Source organism: Meles meles, chromosome 5 (assembly GCF_922984935.1).
Source record: "Meles meles chromosome 5, mMelMel3.1 paternal haplotype, whole genome shotgun sequence".
NCBI lineage: Eukaryota > Metazoa > Chordata > Mammalia > Carnivora > Mustelidae > Meles > Meles meles.
In genome coordinates this window covers 111,490,075-111,515,346 of record NC_060070.1, presented here as the reverse complement: position 1 = coordinate 111,515,346, position 25,272 = coordinate 111,490,075, and the positions used below count along the sequence as shown (strand labels likewise).

The window sequence follows — 25,272 nt, the reverse complement described above, 5'->3', positions numbered from 1 at the left end:
AGTATAGCTTCCTTGCAAAAAAGTGTTACAGTAACAAAACACATTTTTTTAAAGATTTTATTTTTATTTATTTGACAGACAGAAATCACAAGTAGGCAGAGAGACAGGCAGAGAGAGAGGGGGAAAGCAGGCTCCCTGATGAGCAGAGAGCCGGATGCAGGACTCGATTCCAGGACCCTGAGATCATGACCCCAGCTGAAGGCAGAGGCTTTAACCCACTGGGCCACCCAGGTGCCCCAGTAACAAAACACATTTAAAAAGAGTTCTTAGTAGAGAAACAGTAAGACGAACTTATACCAAACTTGGTATACAACAAACAAATTTTTGCTTTGCTGTATAATCTAAAAGTTAAAGGTCCCAGGAGTGCCATCCTGAATTTGGGATGCATAGCCTTCAGCGATAGTTTCTGGCACAATATTTTGATCTTCCTCTTCCTCAATGGAGATACTTCTCAATTAAGTTTAAGCTTGATGAAGCTTTGTACACAGACCCATTATCATGGCTTTGTAGAGCTTCAATTTTGTCCAGATCTCCACATTCTCCAATCATACTAAGTTTCTCAGTTTCACCTTGTTTTTCAGCAGCCTGAAAGATGTTTGAAGTGGCATCCAGAATAACTGGAATACTTTTGGTATCTTTTGCAGTTGAGAGGTTCATCAATGGTTCTTTTATGCCACAGTGAATGAGGTATATAATCTGTTCATCTGTCCAACCACTTGTATAACAGGCCAAAGCCCAGACAGTTTCCTTTTGGGTCTTAAAGGCTGCCTTAGAGAGAACATCAATGAGGAATGGGACTAAGCCATGATTCACAACTTGCTGTATCTGGTCCTGATGACCAGCTGTGATATTTGACATTATCCATGCAGCTTCCTTTTGAATATTAGTTTGGGGGTTCATTAGCAGGCTGGGAAAGACACCAAGTGCATCTATTACACCCTGAGTCTGTTTATCTTTCCCAGTGACAATATTTCCTATGACTCCTAGCATAGGAGTCACTTGTGAACAATTTAGTAGTTCGTAGAAGCTTCACAAGTTGAGCACAACTCCTGTGTTCACAACCATTTCAATTCATTCTTTTGGGCCAACAATAAAGTAGGAAATGGCCCAGTAGGTATCTGCTAATATACTTCTGGACCATCATGATGCAGGTGATGAACTAAAGTAGGAAGAATCTGCTCGACCTCATCTAACAAGATTCTTCTTGAGACAAATGTTTCAAGATGTTCACTAAGGTTATGTAGTAACCACACACCAAAGGTGACCTATCAGGAAATTCAAGGAGAACCAACAGTGAGTCAATTGCCAAAACTTGATAATCAAGTCTCAGAAAACCCAACCATCACCTGCAGTGTTTCTTAGAGCTCATACAGCTTGTTCACGGGTGTGGGCATGGGGAGATGCCAACAGAGATTGAATGCTGGGATAACATTTCCATCTACCACAACTGCGGTCTGTTCTGATGTCCCAGAAGCAATGTTAGAGAGGGTCCAGGCAAATTCAAACTGAATGGGATTACAATCAGTTCTGCTCAAGAAGGACACAAATTTTGGACTCAAACCAAAGTAATTATATTGTCTGTGGGGGACTGTTTTTCCCTAGAAAGCAGTTTCCTAGCAGCTTGAGCAGCCTAGAGCTGGCTTTCCAAATTGTTGCTATTTACACCTTTGACAATGTCATCAACAGACCAATTCAGTGCCCTGGTTGTTTTGGTTTGTTGAAGTGGACAGGTAGTATCATCAGGAAATTAGCTTACATTTCTCCTTTTCAACATCTGGTCATCTTTCTTAGCTTTCCTTAGCTCCACATTAACTTCTATTCAGTGCCATCTTATTTTTGTACTGTCTTTCTCCTTGTTCTTAAATCTGTTAAGGTGTTCAGTTGGTGAATTAGCATTCTTGTTGGTGGACATGGGAGAGAAAGGGAGAGATCTACACACTGGCTCAGGCTTCCACAGGAGACCATTTGGGGCACTGCAGGCTACAGGTCAGCTGCCTTCAAACGTCCACCATGGTTCAGCCCAAAGACGGTGTGCTGACTCCATTTGTTTAAATTAAATTAATTTAATTTAATTAAAAATTGAAATTTTAATTAAAATTATTTTTTAATAATTAAAAAGAAATAATGGAGTGCCTGGGTGGCTTAGTCGGTTAAGCATATGCCTTTAGCTCAGGTCATGATCTCGGGGTCTTGGGATCAAGCCCTTGTGTTAGGCTCCCTGGTCCATAGGGAGTCTGCTGCTCCCTCTCTCTCTGCCTCTCCTTCCCCTGCCTTTCTCAAATAAATAAGTAAAATCTTTAAAAAATGCTATTATTTTCTGTTATCTGAATCTTTTATGTAGCAACCAGTTCCTGCTTTATGTCTGCAAAATCTTTCCAAATATATTAGAAGACATTTACTAGTCCTTTTAAATGTTATCTTCAGTTATCTGTATTAGCTCACTGTCTGGGATCAGATCTCTGGTTTCCATGTATTTGTCCTCTTTTAATGTTCCCATGTTTTTCTTAATACACTGGTAATATGTGTTTATTGTTCATATTTGCAACGCAGAGACTCCATGGAAGGATGATGTGTATTGAAAGAATGTCAATTGGCCAGCTACACTTTGAGGTGTATTGCACATTATTATGCATAGTGTGGTTAAATTGTACATTATTCCTGGCTATCCCTAAAAGCTATATCATCTGTATTAGCTGTAATTATTCTCACAAAGCCTTTGTTCCATTTCTCAAGAGAGTATTCTATCAGTTTTATGCCTCTAAATAATAACTTGTTAGCAACTCAATGTGAAAATGTGGAAGAGGCTTTAAGAGAGAGAAAAAGGATTCTCTCTTTTTTTTTTTTAAAGATTTCATTTTTATGTATTTAACAGAGAGAGAGATCACAAGTAGGCAGAGAGGCAGGCAGAGAGAGAGGAGGAAGCAGGCTCCCTGTGGAGCAGAGAGCCCGATGCGGGGCTTGATCCCAGGACCCTGAGATCACGACCTGAGCCGAAGGCAGTGGCCTAATCCACTGAGCCACCCAGGCGCCCCAAGGATTCTCTTTTTTAAATGCAGAATTTCAGATGGTCTTAGACAAAAGCTAGATGCCATGTTTGGGCCCCTGAGACTGAAAACCTCTCTCAATATGGTCCTGCTGGACAGCTCAGTTCCTTCTACACTTCAAGAGCCTAAGAAAAACTACATCTTATGTTTCATAAATTAATATTTGTTTATATTCTTAGCATGTTCTAGAAATATATTGAAATATCCCCTATATCATCTTCCTCATTGTGATTTCACACATTCTTTAATTTTTTTTAAAGATTTTATTTATTTATTTGACAGACAGAGATCACAAGTAAGCAGAAAGGCAGACAGAGAGAGAGGAGGAAGCAGGCTCCCTGCTGAGCAGAGAGCCTGATGAGGGGCTTGATCCCAGGACCCTGGGATCATGACCTGAGCCGAAAGCAGAGGCTTAACCCACTGAGCCACCCAGGCGCCCCCATTCTTTAATTTTTTATGATTATGTTAATGTGGTCTCAGAGTAGAGGAGGTAGGAAGTTTAATAGGACTTTTCATTTTGGATTTTCAAAGGAGGAAATATATCTGGCTGAAAAGTTGACATTGCACATTTATGAAGATGGTTTTTTTTTATTCATATGAATAACTTAACTATATAATCAAAAACATAACTTTTTAAAAGAACTGTTCAAAATATTTGCTTTTATGTTATGGGTTCAATTTCAATATTATATTTGTCAGTTTTACTTTAAAATATATCTTTGTCTTCAATCCCTATAAAAATAGTAAGAATTTAAAATGACTGATTTTTATCTTAAAATGTCCCTCTGTGACATTTCATTCCACAGTATATAAATTAGAGTAGCCATAAACTCTCCTTTTGAATCATTGTGTTGCTAAGATGATATATCATTGAAGGTTACTTGTGACGCAACTAGTTATATCTTTGTACCTTTAGAAATAAAACAGAGTTTGTTTGTCTTCTAATTAATGGAATCTAGGAAACTTAACATTTAAAACATTTTCTTAAATATAATTCCATTTGGATTTGAATAATGTAATTTTAAATTAATATAACAATATTTACAGATAGCAAAAATTAAAAAATAAATTCTTCCTAATAAACCTAGTAAATTATGAAAAAAAAATTATTTTCTCAACTTTATTTCCTTTGGTCAAACATTTCCAAAATACATACTTGCTTTTAAGTGTTCTGTGGTTCAGTGTATCTTCAACAATGACATTTCACAGCCATGAAGGAATCATTGTTATCAAGAATCAGGTTTTAATGCAATGTCAATAAAGGTATAAATATACTGTTTAGATGTTAATCTTATGTATGCATTTTGAATCTGTTTAACTCTTACTTAGTCCAGAAATGGAAACTAGCAATTACTTCCAAATAGGGCATTTTTCTCTTCTCTTTTTGCAATACCCTATTCCTGTGAAGGACATTTTGGGCAAACTTTGAACTAATATCTATTCACATTTCATCATTCCCCCATGATATGCTGACCTAAGATTGTTAGTGTTAACGTCAAAGAGATTTGTATGCACATCTTTTCTTTCCTGCGATTTATGAGGATGGCCTAAATTAAATTGACCTTTGAATCACAGTTTTTACAGCTCAAACTTAGGTAAATAATATATACCTCACTTTTTTTTTAAGAATGAAATGACCCAAATTTGAACACAGTATACACAAAATTAATTTTAGTTGCTTCTCTTACCCGTCACTGTTTTTTGTCTTTTTTTTTAATGTGTTGTTATATCTCTCCATCTCAGTTCTGCCAGTTTTAAAACAAGGAAAAAAAATTAGATTTATAGCTAAAAGAACCGGGTTCAGGTTCCAGCACTATTTATTCACACAGAGAGGGATTGCAACATAGGCATGTAGCCTCTTTGATGTTTAAATTTCTCACAAATGTGACCTTTTTTTAATACTTGACACCCCCAAATGGTTGTGATAATTAAATAAAAAAACTTTAATGATAAAGTTTAAAAATGTGTACCTCCATGGTGAAAAATTTTAGGTACATTCATAGTAAGCTCCATAGGAAAATAATCTTTTCTCTTAAATAGATTAAAATATTAAATATTATATGCATTAGAAATGTTCACATTTTGGGGCACCTGGATGACTTGGTTGGCTGTGTCCAACTCCTGATTTCAGTTCAGATCATTATCTCATAAGTCATGAGATGGATCCCCCCAACCCCCCAACCCCCAACAAGCTTTGAACTCAGTGGAGAGTCTGCTTGAAGATTCTCTCCCTCTGCTCCTCATCCCACTTGCTTTCTCACTCTCTCTGTGTGTCTCTCTCTAAAATAAATAAATCTTAAAAAAAAAAAAAGAAAAATGTTCATATTTCCTTTTCCCTTAGTGGACTGAAAGTATAAGATATTATTATATACATTAGAAATTTCCACCATTATAAGAAAGAAAAACATTCAAAAATTCTTTAACAGTTCTTTATAATCAATTTGAAATTACATCGTACTTTCTCACTCTTTGGTTCATAGAATGCTTTTCCCTTGTGGCCAGTTCCTTTTTGATCTATTTTATGTAGTCATGAAAAAAGATATGGTTAGTCTGATCTAAAATATTTTATGCCATAAATAAATTGTTTCATTATATCTTAAGCAACTTCTATGTTCTATACTTGTTCTAGATAATGTTCTAAAAACTTTTCTAGACATATGTATATGAAGATGAAAAAAACAGACATGATACCTATTTTTAAAGATTCTACACTTTACCTAGAAACAGATTATACACACACACACACACACACACACACACACACACACACACATAAATTTTGTTATTTAACAGATTTGGTGGCAGTAGCCCTGGAATCAGAAGCAAACTTCAGATAATATTCAGGGACAATGGGAAACACAGACTTGGCACCCACGAGCCCCTTTTGAGTTCAATGCCTTTCTTACCATCTTTGAGGGATGTAGTTAAGTTCCTCTCCGTTCTGAGCTCCATTCTCTTTGTGCTGAGCCCCCAGTCTACTTGGGTTTTGAGTCAGTTCCCCATTTGTTTAGAATCACTAGTCCATAGTGGGAACTGCTGATGATTTGGATCAGAATTCTCCATTTATTTGGAAATTTTGGTCATTGGTGCCAGACACAGACTCCATGTTGCAACCTGCTGGCTGCAGTTTCACATTTGTTTGGAATCCGTCCCCAGTCTATGGCCATACCACCCTGAACACACCGATCTTGTCTGCTCTCAGAAGCTAAGCAGGGTCGGGCCTGGTTAGTACTTGGATGGAATCCTTCCACAGATTCCATGTTAGGAACTGCTTATGGAAGCTGCAGTACCCCCATTTGTTTGAAATCAGATTGCAGTACCCATTGTTGAGGCCTGGTCTTTCAATCCATTCCCCAGTCCCAGGTTCTGTAGTGGGAATTATTGGATGTGTACACAGGGGCTTCTCTTGGCTAGTGGCTAGAATGCAGTAATACTACTTGGTTACTGCTAAGACGTTAAGAAGCACATGTTTGTTTTTCTTGTTTTGTGTAGATAAAGGCTAGCTAAAAGAAATGGGATCTTTAATTCCAAAAAATTAATCATACCATCTTCTGACACACCTGTTTAGGAACTGTAGTCCCGGTAGCTCTTGATACCTTAAAAAATGACAAAATCCTACTAAAAACAACCTAGAATTGCAATGGCCATTATGGGGCATGTTCTAGTTAGACAGTGCCATTCATTTAAGAAGCGTACTTAGGGCGCCTGGGTGGCTCAGTGGGTTAAGCCGCTGCCTTCGGCTCAGGTCATGACCTCAGGGTCCTGGGACTGAGTCCCGCATCGGGCTCTCTGCTCAGCGGCGAGCCTGCTTCCCTCTCTCCCTCTCTGCCTGCCTCTCCGTCTACTTGTGGTCTCTCTCTGTCAAATAAATAAATAAAATCTTAAAAAAAAAAAAAAAAAGAAGCAGCAGCATACTTGAAAACAAGGGTCCCCAAATTAAATAAACAGAATAACTATTTCAACTTATATGCCAAAACTTCCAAAAGGCTTCAAGACTCCAAGATAGCTTTATTAAAAGATAAGTGTATAATTACAGACATAGGAAATAACTAAAACAAAAGACTGTATAACTGATGTGACTCCTACTGCTCCGCTTTACTTCAGTGAGTACTCACATTTTACTAATTCTCTGTCTGAAATGCTTTTCTACTCTGAAGAGATTATTTAAGTTACTTTTTAAAATATTTAAAAATAAAACTACTCAAGGTTGCAGACAAAACTCCTGATGTATATTTCACCCTTCAATCAAAGACTGGACTCAGAGTCAGAGTTCAAGAATTTCCTAATCCTAGGGAGGATCCCCAGAAGTTTGGCTTTTTTTTTTTTTTTTTTTTGAAGTTTTTAGAATAATTATTGGGGCCTATGACCCTGGCTGTCAGATTTGTATCCGCTAGTGCACATATTGGTAGGACCTAGTGAAGCTCAAAAATAGATACAAGAAGCAAAATGGCAAAACCTTGAGGATGATATTTGAGATCCTTGATCTTCAATGTGCTCCCCTTACAGACCAGAAAGAGCTTAAGAAATAACTACTGAACTTTTACAGTCTATTCTTAGGGTTTTTTCTGCCCTTACTGAGTCACTGGTTTATTATACAAACATGCAAACAAAAGAAAAATGAATCTTAGCAGACTTTAAAGCCCATTTGGAAGTCCTCTTCTGATGGTATTCCAGGTTCCATACAATAAATAAGCTCACCAAAGTTGCTGTAGCTATTCTTTTTGCAAATGGATTATAACCTGAGATTAATGGATTAATAAAAAGGCAGAAAATAGGATGAGAAGCCAATCCTCTGACTGAACTCATGGTCATCGCTGGGCACTTTGAAATAACCTGGAGCAAGACTGCAAACAAAAATCTGCTATGCTATTAGCCTTGCAGCCATAACAACACCAAGGCTAGAGTCCTCCAATAATACCTGGACCTTTTACACTGCGCCTTCTTAGAGTCCTATCATGAAAGCATTGGCCCCAAAGTCAACATCTCACCTGTAATCAACAGGGATACGAAAGATTGTCTTCAAAGGTCCTATGCAAATTCTTCAACTTGATTGCTCCCATCTCCACCCTCAAGGTAGCCCCTCCATATGGGGACCTCCCAGAGTTGATGACTCCAAGGAGTCTCCAGTAAAATACCAATGATTTCCTTAAACACTCAAGAGGAAATTAAACTTGAAATTAATGGGAAACCTTGCCAAGTATTAGTTGATACTAGAGCTATGCTTTCTATTTAATCTGTTTTCTCAGAGGAAAACAAATCCCTTGGAGGGGAACAAAAAAAAAAAAAAAGAAAGAAAGAAAAAAAAGTATTCCATGTTGGCAGTATCCAGTAAAGCTTAGACAGAATCTCTGTTTCAACCTGTACAAATAACTCTGGGACCTTTTATTAAAAAAAAAAAAAAAAATTCCCTTTTGCTATGAGATACAGCCCGTTTCAATCTATTGGGTAGAGATATCCTTTCTAAAGTTAAAGGACATTTTGCTACCAATAGAGACCTCACCTTAGAATTTCCTAACCAACCAACCAACCTGGTGTTTTATGTTCTTTACATTCTGCTTTTGATATAGAAGAAAAAGAACTCCAACAAAAGTCCCTAATTTAATCAAGGTGCCTGAAAATCTGCAGGCTGCCTCTAATACTGACATTGGAAGAATAAAAAGTACAGAGCCTATAAAGATTCAATAGATGTGACTAAAGCTTTTCCTAAATTGCCTCAATATCCACTAAAGCCTGAGATCATACAAAGCTTCACTCCCATAGTAGAAGACTTAATCACTCAGGGGCTAATCATTCCCTGTACCAGCCCCTGTAATACACTGATTTTGCCAATCCAAAAACCTAATAGGAGGGGTTGGCAATTTGTTCAGGGCTTGAGAGTCATTAACAAGATACTTATTTCCCATTTCTTAGTTGTTTCAAACCTGAAGACCCTTTTGTTGCAAGTTTCACCAGACTGAAATGGTTCACTATTATAGACCTCTTCTCAGCCTTTGTTAGCAACCCCGGTAGACTCTAACAGCCAGTATCTATTTGCTTTAATTTGGAACAATCAACAATACACCCGGACAGTTACGCCTCAAGGATTCACGGAGAGCTCTTCTTATTTCTCCCAAGTACTTCACAGAGATTTGTGCACCCGTTAGCTTCCTGAGAAATCAAACCTTTCACAATATGTAAACAACCTTTTGCTATGCTCAGTTACTAAAGAGGCATCCACAAAAGATTCCTCTTGTTTGCTACAACAGTTAGCTGAAAAGTAACATATGGTCCCTAAAAAAAAAAAATATATATATATATATATATATACATATAATACATATATAAAATTATCTTTAGGCACTGTTCATTACCTAGGTTATAATCTAACTGTGAAGGAGTCCTGCTATCTCCAAAAAAAGATTCAGCTAATCCCAGAAATTTCCTAGGCCTTCAACTAAGTGACAACTTTGTGGATTTCTGGGTGTGGCTGATTATTGCAAACTCAGTTTTCTCCACTGACTTCCCCACTCCATGAATCAAAGTTTTGGTCACTTGGGAAGGTAAACACTGGCAAGCCTTTTTTTTTTTTTTTTTTTAAAGCAAGCACTGCAGAAACTATCTGCTCTAGGGCTACACAACTCCTCAAAACTTTTCACAAACTTTTTTGTGCATGAAAGAGATAACCTAGCCCTGGGAATGCTCACACAAGAACGTGGTAATAAACATAGACCTGTTTCCTATTAAAGAGTACAACTTGATTCAGTTGCTTGTACCTAAACCACTTGTCTTAAGGCTATAGCTGCAGTTACAAAATTAGTAGAAATCTCAGCAGATTTAACCTTAGCAAATGGCGTTTATTTATTACAAATTCCATATGCTGTACAAAGTCTTTTTTTTTAAGATTTTATTTATTTATTTGACAGAGAGATCACAAGTAGGCAGAGAGGCAGGCAGAGAGAGAGAGGGGAAGGAAGCAGGCTCCCTGCTGAGCAGAGAGCCCGATATGGGGCTCGATCCCAGGACCCTTGGATCATGCCCTGAGCCTAAGGCAGAGGCTTTAGCCCACTGAGCCACCCAGGCGCCCCTGTACAAAGGCTTCTTAACTCTGAGTTGACTCAGCATTTCTCCACATGCAGACTAACTTCCCATGAGACCCTTCTGCTTTCCTCACCTAATCTACATCTTAAACATGGCAGCATTCTTAATCCTGCTACACTGCTGCCTCTGCCTGATAAGGCCTGAGCTCCGTTGGCTGCATCCCTTTTGCTACCCCATTTTCTTTCTTTCTTTTTTTTTTTTTTTTAAGATTTTATTTATTTACTTGACACAGAGAGATCACAAGCAGACAGAGAGGCAGGCAGAGAGAGAGAGAGAGGGAAGCAGGCTCGCTGAGGAGAGAGCCCGATGCGGGACTCGATCCCAGGACCCTGAGATCATGACCTGAGCCGAAGGCAGCGGCTTAACCCACTGAGCCACCCAGGCGCCCCTGCTACCCCATTTTCTGACAAGGTGTCCTAATTTACAAGACACTCTTTTAACTAACCCTGATTTAACCTTGTTTGTTGATGGGTCATACCGTCAAAATAATAAAGCGAGTTTCCAATCTAGTTATGCTGTTACTACCCAATCTGAGCTACTTGCAAGGGGAAACCTCCCACAAATAGAGTTCCAGGCCCTTACCTGAGCCAGTTATCAGAAGGATAAACTGTTAACATTTACATTGTCATCCAGTATGTCTTTCGGGTCATCCATGATTTGGGGATGCTGTCCACGCAAAGGATTTTTCTTACATGCTCTGGAACCCCAATCAAAAATGGACAACAAGCAAACCTTCTTGCTATGCTCAAATTGCTGCGATCAGAATTGAAGCTCACACTCAAAGGATTAAATCTGAGTATCATGGGAATGTCATGTGTACAGAATCCATCTGTTTAAGCAAAAATTAATTGCTACATTTTTGTCATGTTGACGCCCTTGTGACATGGCAACAATGTGCTCCTGAATCAGAGAAATTAAATGGTCAGAAATTATATAAACAGCTGGACTATGGAAACCCAAGATAGCTGCTTGGTTCTTCCCAAATCCCTGTTAAACCCCCCTTTTTTTTTTGTTTTTGGTGTTTGTTGTTGTTGTTGTTGTATTTAGTTTTGGCGTTTCTTTACCCACCATCATGCATTTAAGATGAATCAAATTTTGAATAGACATGGGTAAGGAGACTTCTATAAAATTACAAAAACAGTCTACCACCCATGTCTAACCACCATCTCCCCAAACAATTCAGACATCCTTGATGTGGACCTTTTGACCACCAGCAGCTGGACTTCATTCAACTACCACTTGGTATGGGTTATCAATATGCACTTGTTATTGTAGAAGTGTATTTTGGATGGATCAAAGCTTTCCCCTTCCACAATGCTGATGTCTCCACAGTGGCAAAAAAACTATTAGAAAACATGTTTCCCACTTGGAATATCCCTTCCACAATCTCCAGTGATTGAGACACTCACTTCACAGGACAAATTACATAAGCCTTCATGAAAATCTTGCAGACTTCTTGGAATTATCACTGTCCTTCTCACCCTCAATCATCAGACAAGGCTGAAAGAATTAATGAGATCCTCAAACTAAAAATCTCAACTTGCGGAAACTACTGGACTCCCTTGGCCTAAGGTATTCTCTATAGTCTTGCTGACTGTTCATAATCTCTCTTTGGGAAACATAAAACCACTCTAATGAAATAGTCACGAGTAGACCAATGTCTATCGGTATACAAATTTCTGGTGACTCCTGTTGTTTCATGCTAATATGAGCAGACACTTAAATCTTTAATGACTTATGCTGCAGCCTGTCATCATGACATTCATGACAGGTTAAAGAAGACTTCCTGAATTGCAGTTGAAAAGATCCTGTTGGTCCAATTTTGGAGCTTATGACTGAGTATTCTGGAATTTATCAGAGGAAAATAGCCCTGGAACTCTATTAGAAGGGAACTTACCAAGTGCTCCTGACCACTGACACTCCTGAAAAACAAGAAGGTATTGAGCCTTGGGGTACGCATCTCATTCCACTTGATAACTATTACTGAAGATGCTGGAGACCTTTGAATCAAACGGACAAGGAAGAGAAGTAGCTGACATGGAAATAGACTGCTTTCACACAAGATGCCAGATCAAGACTTTACACATTCATAGGGCATGAAAACTTTTTTTTTTTCCTTTCTTTCCTTTAGTCCAGTATTAGTCTAGAAAAATAACACTTCCACCTAAATCTCCCAGGCCACTGTTAAGGAGGGTAAAATTTCAGTCTGCTAGATTTGTCACCAAGATATCTAATCTACCCATAATGCTAAAGACCCTCTGGTCCTTCTTGTGACCAATTTCTCTTCTATATCCAATGTCACCACAAACTATGGTTGACCCTCCTTAGCAGTCTCTTACCATGGCCATTTTGTGCAGCCAGAACATTTAGTATCTTGTTCTTCCCTTCTCCAGTGATAACCATACTTACTCAAATATCTACATAAATTTTAGTATTTTTGCACCCCCTCATTACCATGAATATCTACATTAGCACTTTCCCGCCTCACTAAGTAACTCACCAGCAGTAACCATATTTGCAAAGTATTTAGAACAAGTCTTTAGTTCAGATTAGGACATTTTCTTCCCATATATGCTGAAAAATTGACTGGCCCTAGCTTGAATGGATAAACACAGAAATCCCTGCAAATGAACACATTAATAGTACCTTCTTAATGGGAATTGTTTGTAACCCAACAGGGTTTGTCTGTGGTGCTGTTCGTCATTCCTCCTAGACCTGTGAAAGCCTAGATAGCTGGCACATTGCCAGGCAATGCCTCTTAAGTTACTTAACAACACATCTAACTTTCCACAAATGAACTAAGATGCCTCACTGGCCAAATCCCTTGGATTTATCCAATTAGGAAGGATCTAAGAGAAAACATTCATGACTCAGGATTCACTTCCTTTGGCAGGGTCATACCTTCCAGATTAGAAGTAAATATAAGTGAGAATATGATCGGAAACCTCTCCATAACTCTAGAAGTTTTGCAGAATCCATTGCTAAGGCAGTAGCTCACCCCCCCCTCAAAAAAAAAAAATCCTGAGATGCTGTGGCCATGGTTGTCCTTAATAACAGGATCACCCTTGATTGTCTTTTAGCTGAGCAAGGAGATGTCTGTTCTGTGGCTGACACCACCTGCTGTATCTGGATTAACACTTCCGGGAATTTGAAACTCCATTATACATGATCACTGATCAAACCACCTGGCTTTAAAAGGTGATTTCTCCAATGCAGTCTTTTTTTGACTTATTTGATTTTAAGTGGTTTGGGTTTTGGGGACCATGGCCTCAAAGCACACTCCAAATGTTAATAAACCCTGCTTACTATAATCATAATAATCTTCCTGGTGTCTTTTATTTTCTCAAAAGCTTTCAATGTACATTTGCAACCACTAACCATGAAGCAAATGATCTCCCTAGGACTAGAATGTCAGAAAAGATGTGAAGAGAGTAACAGATTTAAACATGATTAATCTGGAACTGTGACCTGTCAATGTCACAGGGGGTAAGCAAAAACATCATGACCTATGGATACCACAAAAGGAAATAACAAAAGCTGCCAGTGACAGCTGAGAGTGGCAATGATGCCTTCAAGTTTGTTCACACCTCCAAGTCAAGCTAAGGGTCTGAACGAAAGTGGGGACTTACTAAAAAGAAAACCATAGCCACAAAAAGAGTCACTTGTGCTAGGCCCATTGTCACCAAACCAGGGCTTAATATCTAATTGTAGTCGTAATTTTCCTCAGGAATGTAATATTAGACAGTCATTCTAGAATATCCTAGTCAGCACCAGTGAGGTAGCTAATAACTTTTGTCTCTCAAAAGGAGTTGACCTTGCCTGATATAATACTGTTTTTGTTTGTTTGTTTTGGTTTGTTTTTTGTTTTTGGGGTTTTTTTTGTGTGTGGTTTTTTTGTTTGTTTGGTTTTTGGTCTTTGGTTTTTTCTTTGGTTGTTTATGACTTCCTTGCCCTCTGTTTAAAAACATTTCCCTTTCTGTATGTATCTCTTTGGGCCTCCTTTCTACTCACTTGATGGGCTGCTGCCCACCTATGAATTGTTCATTGAAACCAATCAGACCTTTAAAATTTACTCTGTTGAACTATTGTTATTTAATGCTACAATGAAGAGGTAATTAGTACCACTATATTTGAACAACATGCCAGATGCTATTGTAGGGATGGGAAAGTTTTCCTTTCTTCCCTGTAGGTTCTTTGCTGGTTCAGTAATTAAGTTGACATAAAACAGATTAACAGGAGAAAACAAATAGAAGTTTAATAACGTGTATACCTTGTTTATACATGGGAGAGACCCAGGAAAACTGAGTAACTCCCCAAAATGGCTCAGGCCACCACGAGGCCAAGTTATGTGGCCACACATTGAAGACTGTTAACTTCAGTTAACATGTTATTAAACTTCTGTTTGTCTTTCTCCTGTTAATCTGGTATTATTGTTATTATTTTATTAATATATAATATTAATATTATATTGAGACCCATGTTTCAGCCAAGAACCTAGAAGAGTAAAGGGAAATTATTTTTCCTTCCCTATGTAGGTAAAACAAAGCAAGATGAATAAAATAAACTTCAAAGTTTATATGTAACTGCACATTTCACATTTATCCCACTTATATACTAGGGAATTCTTACTAGCAGCTATTTATGCTAAAATAACTAATATTACTCTATTGTAAATCAAAATTAAATCATTGAGAACATTTTGTTGTGTACAGTATGAACACATCTCTAGATCCTTGAATTAGTAGTTTTACATTTTATTTTTTTAATTTACTCTTTTACTCATCTTAAAGTGTATGATTTGGTGGTATTAAGTACATTGACAATGCTGTGTAACCATCATACTATCAATTTCCAGAATTTTTTTTATCTCCTGAATTAGTTTTACATTTTAAATAGAGATCTTAAAACCTTCCAATTCTTCACAGTTCCTTTAAGTATTTGTATTCTGGACCACCTTCATGGCATCACCCTACTAAATGTCAGTACTTTCTGATAATTTCTTTACTTTGTAATTATTTTTTAAATTGAAATATAGGTAAATCCACAAAAAGAATATACAGGTTTATAAATGTTTGAAGTAAATGCATCTGGGGGCACCTATATGGCTCAGTCAGTTAAGCATCTGCTTTCAGCTCAATTTATGATCTGGGGGTCCTGGGATTGAACCCTGTGTGAGCCCTCCCTGCTCAGCGGGGAGTTTGCTTCTCTCTCTCTTTCTGCTCCTCCCCCTGCTTCTGCAGTCTCTCCCTCTCACTCTCTCTCTCAAATAAATAAATAAAATATTAAAAAGAAAAAAAGAAAAAAAGTAAATGCATCTATATAGCTACTACAAATGCCAGGTAATAAAACATTATCAGCAGTTAGGAAGATGCCCTCACCTTCTCTCCACTTCCAGACACCTTTCCACCTCCCATCAGAGCATAGAAGAGAAGTTATGGAAAGCTTTGGGGAAAGCATCTAAGCAAGGAGAAAACAACCACCAGGAGGTGAAGCAATAATGAAAATCTCTCCACCTAAATTAAGTTTTTTTTAAGAAATAATAATAGCAGAATGAATCAAGAAAGATCAGATGTACATAACTCAGAAATTCATGCAGATGTGTACTTTATGCAATTGAATTCAAGTATTTTGTGATCTTTCAAGTACTCACATCCTTAAAAAGTTATTTTGTTCTTTAATCTTATTGAAGCGTATTATAATTGCAAAACACTTTAAAGTCGCTCTTCTTAAATATAAAGCATTCTACCATGTATCAAGGGTAGGAGTAACCTATGTACAAGAAAGATATATAAGAGACACTGAGACTCAAAATACAGTCTTTTCTAAATTACTAGACAAAGGTTAATTTTAAAATGTGTTGTGTATCATTGTAGTAAAAGATGGGGAAAGCTTAATTTAATACAGATAGTCAGCAATAGACCCCTGTGTACTTCAGGCAGCAGAAGCCACTCTTTTGTTGTTGTTTTTATTGTTGTCAGTTTGTGGGTTTAGATTTTTGTTTATTTTTTGTTTTTTGTTTTTTTTTTTTCAGTAGGAAGTGAAATTGCAAAGCAAAGCTATGGAAGAAATAGGGGATGTGAATGAATGGAGTCCTGCAAAGTGCAGTAGCCTCTTCTAGTATATAAGCATTTATCCAAAGAGTGTAGGTATCATGGGCCATAAAAGAACAGTATGCACTAAAAAGAAAGTAGCTAAAATGCTGTATTGTGTAGTGAGTCACTTTAATACATATCTTGCCCCCTCGATGCTAAATTCTGTAGCTTGATGTGGATAAAATGTTTTTGTGATTTTATGCCTAAGCATACTGAAGAACTGATAAAATCATTGTCCTCGAAAAAAATGGCGTATCTTGACAACCATTCAAGTTCTTTTATTTCTCTATTGTATCTGGGTATATGTTTTTAAAATGATCATGATCCTATAATAAAGCTATTAAATTGAAGACTAGAGAGAGAACTCAGATATATGTTCCTACTAAATTGAAATTCTAAAATGTCAGTTAACCAAGCAAGTCAAAACAAACAGAACCCAAAACTGCCTTCTCTTCCCACTACCTCCCTACCTCCACCCACCTTCTCCCACTTTTAATGTCTGCTTCCTTTCTACTTGGCACAGAAGCAGAAGTAAGCAAGGTACCACATTATTATTAGTTTGTTTTAAGTAACTTTGTAATTTTCATCAAAATCTTTTGAACTCATTTTTTTTAGAGATGTGAGTTTTCATTGTTTTATTGTCAGGTACAAAATAGCGACAAAGCAAAATTCTTCCAGAGAAAATTGAAAAAATAATATATGGAAACATTTAAACTCTGTGCTTTCTCATTAAAATATGGATAGGTGTGGGGTGTCTTGGTGGCTCAGTCATTTGAGTGTCCGACTCTTGGTCAGGATCGGTTCATGATCTCAGAGCTCTGTGCTCAGCATGAAGTCTGATTAGGGTTTCTCTCTCCTTCTGCCACTCCTCCTTCCCCCTCCACCCCCAATCCCCACCCTGTGCCAGTGCTTTCTCTCTCAAATAAATACTTTTTTTTTAATTTAAAAAAATGTATGGATAGGTGTTCTCAAAATTAAACTTTATTTTAGCATGGTCAGTCTTTGATTTAAAAAACATGCCTCCTTTTAATAAATGTATGTTTTACCAATGCTAAGTGTTATACAAAGAATATGAAAGGGATTTTGTCAGAACATGGTAAAGCAGTAATCTGCAGAGTAACTACAGTATGTGAGAGGAGCCACATGCCATTCCTGCATCCTAGATAAATCTTTGTTCAATGTTTCATTATTTGGGGAATGCAAATAAATATACATAAAATTTTGAAGACTTCCTAATTGTATGTGTGTGTGTGTATATGTGTGTGTGTGTGTGTGTATAAAATATGCAATTATACTATGCAATGAAAAGTATATCGGAGTTTAAAAGTTTACAATTCTATATTCATTTTAGCATAATTAAACTTTGTATTTCATTATTATGTATGTTAAAATATAATCTTTAAAGGATGAAAATTCACATTTAAAGTTTTGACTTCAATTATTTACCAAAAAAGAGGATATACTTATAATGTTTCACACCAAGTTTATCATTTAGAGATACATTTAACAACAGAAAATCATTCATGTTCCAACAGATGTTTTGACAATAAACATCAAATAAGAAAAATGTTGTCTATGCACTTAACATTAAAAGCTCTTTGAGCTCAAAGATGGTGCTTTTAATATCATTATTATATCTGGAAAGGTAAGAATAATACATTTACCTACTCATTGCCTTTTTTTGACAACATTACTAGGTAAATCCCTCATGCTTTTTCCTTTGCATGGTAGTGCAAGATCATAAAAAGCTAAAACTTTGCAAATTTCTCCTAACCATTGATGAAAGAAAAACTCTCTAAAGTCCTGACATACAAGTGTAGCCATTTTAGGTTTCTTTCTAGGTCAGCATGACTGTGCATAATAAATTTTGTTCAAACTAAAAGCCTGATTTATGGCAGCATGCATGAATTGTATATCTGCTTTGTGCAGGAGTAGCCTCAAGATAACTATCTTGTCCTTGAGATACTGATCAATGTTCCTACTCCTTGCATTCCTCATGATTCCTGCCTATATGCTAATCTATAATCTTTTAAGTTTTTAAAAGATAAATATATTTTTAAAAGTATATAACCCTATAAAAACTGTTCATTCTCCAGAGCACTTTCTTCCCTGTGAAGATCATGTTTCTGGACAGCTGTCCTAATTTGGGCTTGAATAAAACATATATATATATAAACATATATATATATATACATATATATATATTTTTAATGGAAACACTTACTCCAAAGTGGAAACAAATATTCCATTTCAACCATAGGTGACTTTGTTTCTAATGTAATTTAAACTAAAACTTGTTAAAGAAACTTTACCTTGTTTTTATATTCATCAAACTTTTTTCAATGTAATTCATACCTTAATTTCATGCATACCTAAGTGTGTGTGTGTGTATGTATATATGTGTATGTATATGTGTATATATATATGTATGTGTGTGTATGTGTATATATGTATATATATATATAAATTATTTCTGAGCGTTCCTTTAATATAAAGATTTTGCCCTTGTTACTTCCTCTGAGATATCATCATCCTTTTGATTATAAACACCTGCATCAACTAATCCTTAGAATCCGGCTCCAAATTTCACAGCACTATACTTATCTGCATTAGCAGCTTAACTAGATAGCTTAACAATAATCAATGCATTCCACTTCCTGAAATGATGGAATAAGTCTTGTTAATATTAAAAAAAAAAAAAAAAGATTATCTTCAGTCTCTTGCTAATTCCTTTTTTTTTTTTTTTTAATGTAGCAACCAAGGTCAATGTTTTGGCCAGGATTCTATCCAAAGAGATTAGGATTTTTTTTTTTTTTTAATGGAAGCACTTACTCCAAAATGGAAACAAATATCCATTTCAACCATAAGTCACTTTCTGTTCCTACTGTAATTTAAACTAAAACTTGTCAAAGAAGCCTTGCCCTGTTTTTTATATTTATCAAACTTTTTTCAATATAATTCACACCTTAATTTCATGTATACCTAGGTCAAGTCCTATATTTGTTTTGCTGTAACTGTTTTAAAATATTCTTATCACATCCAATTTCACTTATAGAAATGTCATATTTGGTTTCTTTCCTATATTTTCACTATCCAACTTCTTCTTTTAATAATCCATTTCTATAGAATTTCACAAGAGTTACCACTAGGAAACATGGAAGTAATGCAATTATATGCTTTGCTGTCTGTGCACAAACTGAATAAAGATGCACAGTGATCATTCTCCAGAAGAATTTGGAAGAAGTGACATGATTAGTTACTGATACTGATAGTGATATAGATTAATGATCTAGTAGCAAAGTTCATGTTTTATGCAATTATTTACAGTTAATATGTCATGATAAAAGAAATCTGAGCTGTGCTGTTGGAGGGCTGGCCTTATTTAAATAAATTGTGATGACTAAAATTCATACACGCCGGAGTCATTCAAAGTGATGAATGCTGTATGTAAAAATATTATGTTTCATCGCTATGAGTTTTATAACTTTAAAACACACAAAAATCTGTGAATAGCACATACCCTCCCCAATGTCCATAGCCCCCTCCCCCTCTCCCAATCCCACCTCCCCCCAGCAACCCCCAGTTTGTTTTGTGAGATTGGAAGGGGAGGCGAACCATAAGAGACTATGGACTCTGAAAAACAACCTGAGGGTTTTGAAGGGTCAGGGGTGGGAGGTTGGGGGAACAGGTGGTGGGTGATAGGGAGGGCACGTTTTGCATGGAGCACTGGGTGTTGTGCAAAAACAATGAATACTGTTACAATGAAAAAATAAATAAAATGGAAAAAAAACACAAAAATCAAATATTATAGAATAATTCATTACATTTTATTACAGAGGTATATACAATGTACTGTTGGAGTCCAAAAGAGAAAGGGGTCACCAGAAATGTCAAAGAAGGTTTGTTCAATGACAGACTGTGATGTTTCACAAGAGCTTAAAAAAAAAGTCGCAGCAGCATCAAATATTTAGACATCCAACTTTTAACATTCCTTGGAGTGATGGCACAGTATTTTTTTATGTTTTAAACATAACATAAACATAAACAGTGTAAATAATAAGATAAAAAAGAAACATGTATATAAAGATATCTGAGAGATGCCAAGAAAGAGGAAAAAAAGAAAAAAAGAGTAACCAGAATTTGAGGGAAAAGAAAAACACTGAAGGGAGAGCTGCTTTCTCCAGTGCTCTCTGAGATACGAACTTCGAGGCTGTAAGATTAGTTAAAAATGGTGACAAGTAGTTATAGCTCAAAAATGAGATTTCCTCACAGTTTCATGTAGTTAGGAGAGAGTAATTGTATTCAGTGCCAAATAAGTTTCAGAATGTCTGGTATATACACCAGTTAGGACCCTGGAAGGGGTATGTTCTCAATGTTCTATGAATAATTAAATAAATGAGCCAAGATACATGTTTGTAACCTAACTTTAAACAACTCATTTCAAAAACAGATTTAAGTTACCAGCTCATGCTCTAACTGGAAATCATACTGAAAAATTAAATCTACTTTGGGAGAAGATAGTACCAACCACAGCCTAGAATATTGTAACAATATCGTAAAGCTTTATTCACAATATACTGTATAAAAATCAACTTTGCATGTTAGGGGACAATAGCAAATGACTAAAAAACAAGAGAAATAGTATGAATAGATGAGCATAGGAATTCAAACACTGACTTAAAATGGATGTGACTATTAAGTACAAAAATATAACTATTATTTGCAGATAATTTTATTAGAGAACTCCCAATTTTTTGATTAATCCAATGGACTTCCATTTTTAGTTTTGGGACGTAGAGAGCTGGGTAAAGTGTCACTTCCATTGATAAAACAAGAAAAAAAAAGAGATACTGCAAAATGTCTCTTTTTGAACCCATCAAAAAATTGAGATCTCATAGAAAATATTCAAACCAAAATATGGAGAGTAACAGACATCTTCAGAAAGTAATGGGGATTGAGTATATGTTTACTTGGACAGTTCCATAGATGGAAATGGAGGAGTTTATGCTAAGTGAAATAAGTCAACAGAGAAAGACAGTTATCACATAGTTTCACTCATATGTGGAACATAAGGAATAGCATGGAGGACCACAGAGAAAGGGATGGAAAACTGAATGGGAAGAATCAGAAAGGGAGATAAACCATAAGAGACTCTGGACTCCAGTCAACAAACTGAAGGTTGCAGAAGGGAGGGGGATTGGGGGATGGGGTAACCAGGCAATGGGCATTAAGGAGGGCATGTGTTGTGATGATCATTGGATGTTATACAAATCTAATGAATCGTTGAACACCATATCAAAAACTAATGATGTACTATATGCTGGCTAACTGAACATAGTAAAAAAAAAAAAAAAGAATCGGACTCAAAAATGACCAAAAAATTGGAATAATCAAGGAAAGAACTTAAAATAATTATGGTAATTATGTTAAAGGTTACAGTGGAAAATGTTAACAGTATGAAAGCTCAGATGGTTACTTTCACCAGAGAGATAGAAACTATAAGAATCAAATGTAAATGCTAAAAATAAAACAGTAACAGAACTGAAAAAAATGTTTTCGATGGACTCATTCACAGATTATATAAAGCCAAGGAAATAATCAGTGAACATGAAAATAGATTGATAGAGAGTACCCAAATTGATGTAAAGAGAAAAGAATAAAGTTGAATAGGTAACATACAGTAATCATTGACCAATTTCAAACCATGACAATACAAGTTAATTGGAATCTCAGAAAAACAGAAAGAATAAATAAAGAACAATACATATTTGAAGAAACGACAGTTGACAATTAATCCAAACTAATGTTAGGCAGAATACCACATATATGAGAATCTTAAAGGACACCAAGCAATACTGAAACCTAAAACAAACAAACAAGATAAGAAAACCATAAACATTGATATATATCATATTCTAACTACAATAAATGAAAAACAGAGAAAATCTTGAAGGTAGCCAAAAGAAACATTACACATAACTGAGAGGAACAAAGAATTAGAGTAGATGTCCCATCTGTAAATATGCATGTGAGAAGACAATGTAGTAATGTCTTTAAAAGTATTGAAAAATATGCCCAAACAGAATTCTATATCCTGTGAAAATATCTTTTAAATATGTAGGAAAAGTAAAGAGTTTTCTCAGGTAATTAAAAAGCCTGGGAAATTCATCTCAGCATATGTACACTACAGAGAAAGCTGAGGAAATTTTTGGTTGGAAGCAGTTTTGTATTAGTCATAATCTTGGATTTTTGAAGGAAAAATGAGTGACAATTAGAAAAATGAAGGTAAAATGCAATTATTTTCCTATTTTGAATGCTGCAAAATATCTGTAACCATACAAATCAATGATTATAATCATGCATTATATGTTTATAAGCATATGCTAAAGTCAAGTGTGACAATAACGGTCAAGGTATGGGAGAGAGAAATTGAGAATATGCTATAATGAGAGCTTTACACTGTACCTATGGCAATGTGATATTATCTGAACTTGGACCTTCATTCCTAGAAACAAGTTTTAATTCATGTAAATGTGAACTTGTAAAGATGGAAAATGTAATGGTGAAAAAGAAATATATATATTTGGTTTCCCTCCACAATCTGTTTTCTTACATTTAAGGAAAATTCAGTTATTCCCAAACTATGTTACAATTATAAATTATTTACCATTACATTTATAATCTGCCTTCTATAACTATGCAATATTTAGCAAGCAAATGTTCTCCAAGAAAAATATTATAAGTAAAGGACATGCCAACTTCAAAATTTAGCCATTGCAATATGATAAGAAATTAAATTTTATGAAGAAATAAATTCAGTGATGCTAGCTTGTTTTTGTTTTTTGGGTTTTTTTTTTTTAATTTTGTTCATCATATAAATAGGAGGAAACACAAATTGGAATGGATTTTGTCCACATGGCGAAACAAAAGGTATTTATTATTTTCATGTGCCTCTTTTGAAATTTGCCTTCTGATGCATTCACACATCCTTGCAATGGGCTTTTCCCCTATGATCTTCTCTTAAAACACTTAATTTTGAATGGTCGTGAAGTAAGTAGGGTATATCTATCTGTCCATGTGTGAGTCTCAGGGATGTAGTTAAATGCATCTCCTTATAAGGAGTATAATTCTCCCTGAAAGGAAAAAAAAAAAGAAGGAGAGATAAGAGGCATATATTGGCTATATTTCTTACAATTCTTTTTAGTATTTATTAGCTCATATTCTACAACTTTCTGTTGATTTTTATTGACCATTTTTCCTGATGTTCCTAATAGTAACTATCATCCATGCTGAATAAGGTTAAAATATGTTAATATGATTGATATAGAATTTACATATAATTTCAATAGCAAATTTACTTCATTACAGTACAATGGATTTATCTTAAGATCACTGTTTCAACTATTCTATTACCAATATTATATTTTTCATAGCTATTCTTAGCAACTGAAATATATTTTGTGTGCATTCACAGAAAATGCTTCAAATTGCAGTATTGCTAGGCTACTGACTTGAGAATTAATTGAAAAGTTAAAATCAATAATTTATTTATTTTTTAAAGATTTACTTATTTATTTATCTGACCTGTCGTGGGAGGGGGAAGGAGATGAGAAGGATAGAAGGAGAGTGAAATGAGTAGATTCCCCTTTGAGCCAAGACCTGACTCCAGGCTAAATCCCAGGACCCTGAGATCATGACCTGAGAGGAAATCAAGAGTCAATAGCTTAATCGACTGAGCCACCTAGGTGCCCCCAAATCAATAATTTAAAAGTATGTGAATTTATACACATAATTGCAGTTAAACATTGCATTTTATAAGTTACCAATGACACAACTCAGTTTGGATAAATTTAAAAATCTGTTTTATTATTTGAAGACTCTCATCAATTTTTCACAATTTTTTAAATTTAGAATGAACTGGGTGCCTGGGTGGCTCAGTTGGTTAAGCTACTGCCTTCAACTCGGATCATGATCCCAGAGTCCCAGGATCGAGTCCCACATTGGGCTCCCAGCCCCATGGAGAGTCTGCTTCTCACTCTGACCTTCTCCCCTCTCATGCTCTCTCTCTCTCTCAAATGAATAAATAAAATGTTTACAAAAAATTTAGAATGAACTTTAAGTATAAACTTATTGAAGACATTATTTTCAGCAGAAGCTGGTGAATTTAATTAGTTTCCATACATACATTCAATTTTCTTTTTTACTCTTATTTTATGGTAGTCTTTAAATAGACACATGTAGAATTTTAGAAATCAAAGCTATTTTTTTTCAACTTTTGTAGAATCTCCAAACTAATATCATACTGTATTGATGATTAGAGCTTTGTAATAGAGCTTGAAGTCCAGAATTGTGATACCACCAGCTTTGGTTTTCTTTTTCAACATTCTCCTGGCTATTCAGGGTAACATACACAAAAACAGACACATAGACCAATGGAATAGACTAGAGAACCCAGAAATGGACCCTCAACTCTATGGTCAACTACTCTTCAACAAAGCAGGAAAGAATTTCTAGTGGAAGAAAGAAAGTCTCTTCAACAAATGGTGTTGGGAAAATTGGGCAGCCGCATGCAGAAGAATGAGACTGGACCATTTCCTTACTCCACGCACAAAAATTGACTCAAAATGGATCAAAGACCTAAATGTGAGACAGGAATCCATCAAAATACTTGAGGAGAGCACAGGCAGCAACCTCTGTGACTTCTGCCGCAGCAATTTCTTCCTAGACCCATTGCCAAAGGCAAGGGAAGCAAGGACAAAAATGAACTATCGGGGCTTCATCAAGATAAAAATTTTTGCACAGCAAAGATAACAGTTGACAAAACCAAAAGACAACGAAAAGAATGGGAGAAGATATTTGCAAATGACATATCAGATAAAGGGCTAGTATCCAAAATCTATAGAGACCTTACCAAACTCAACACCCAAAGAACAAATAATCCAATCAAGAAATGGGCAGAAGACACTAACAGACATTTCTGCAAAGAAGACATCTAAATGGCCAACAGACACATGAAAAAGTGCTCAACATCACTTGGCATCAGGGAAATACAAATCAAA

General features: G+C 35.9%; 1 pseudogene; it reads right to left on the bottom strand.

Annotated features, from left to right (window-relative positions):
• Positions 1-341: 341 nt before the first annotated feature.
• LOC123942191 lies at positions 342-6,304 on the bottom strand (annotated as a pseudogene).
• Between the last annotated feature and the right edge of the window lie 18,968 nt (positions 6,305-25,272).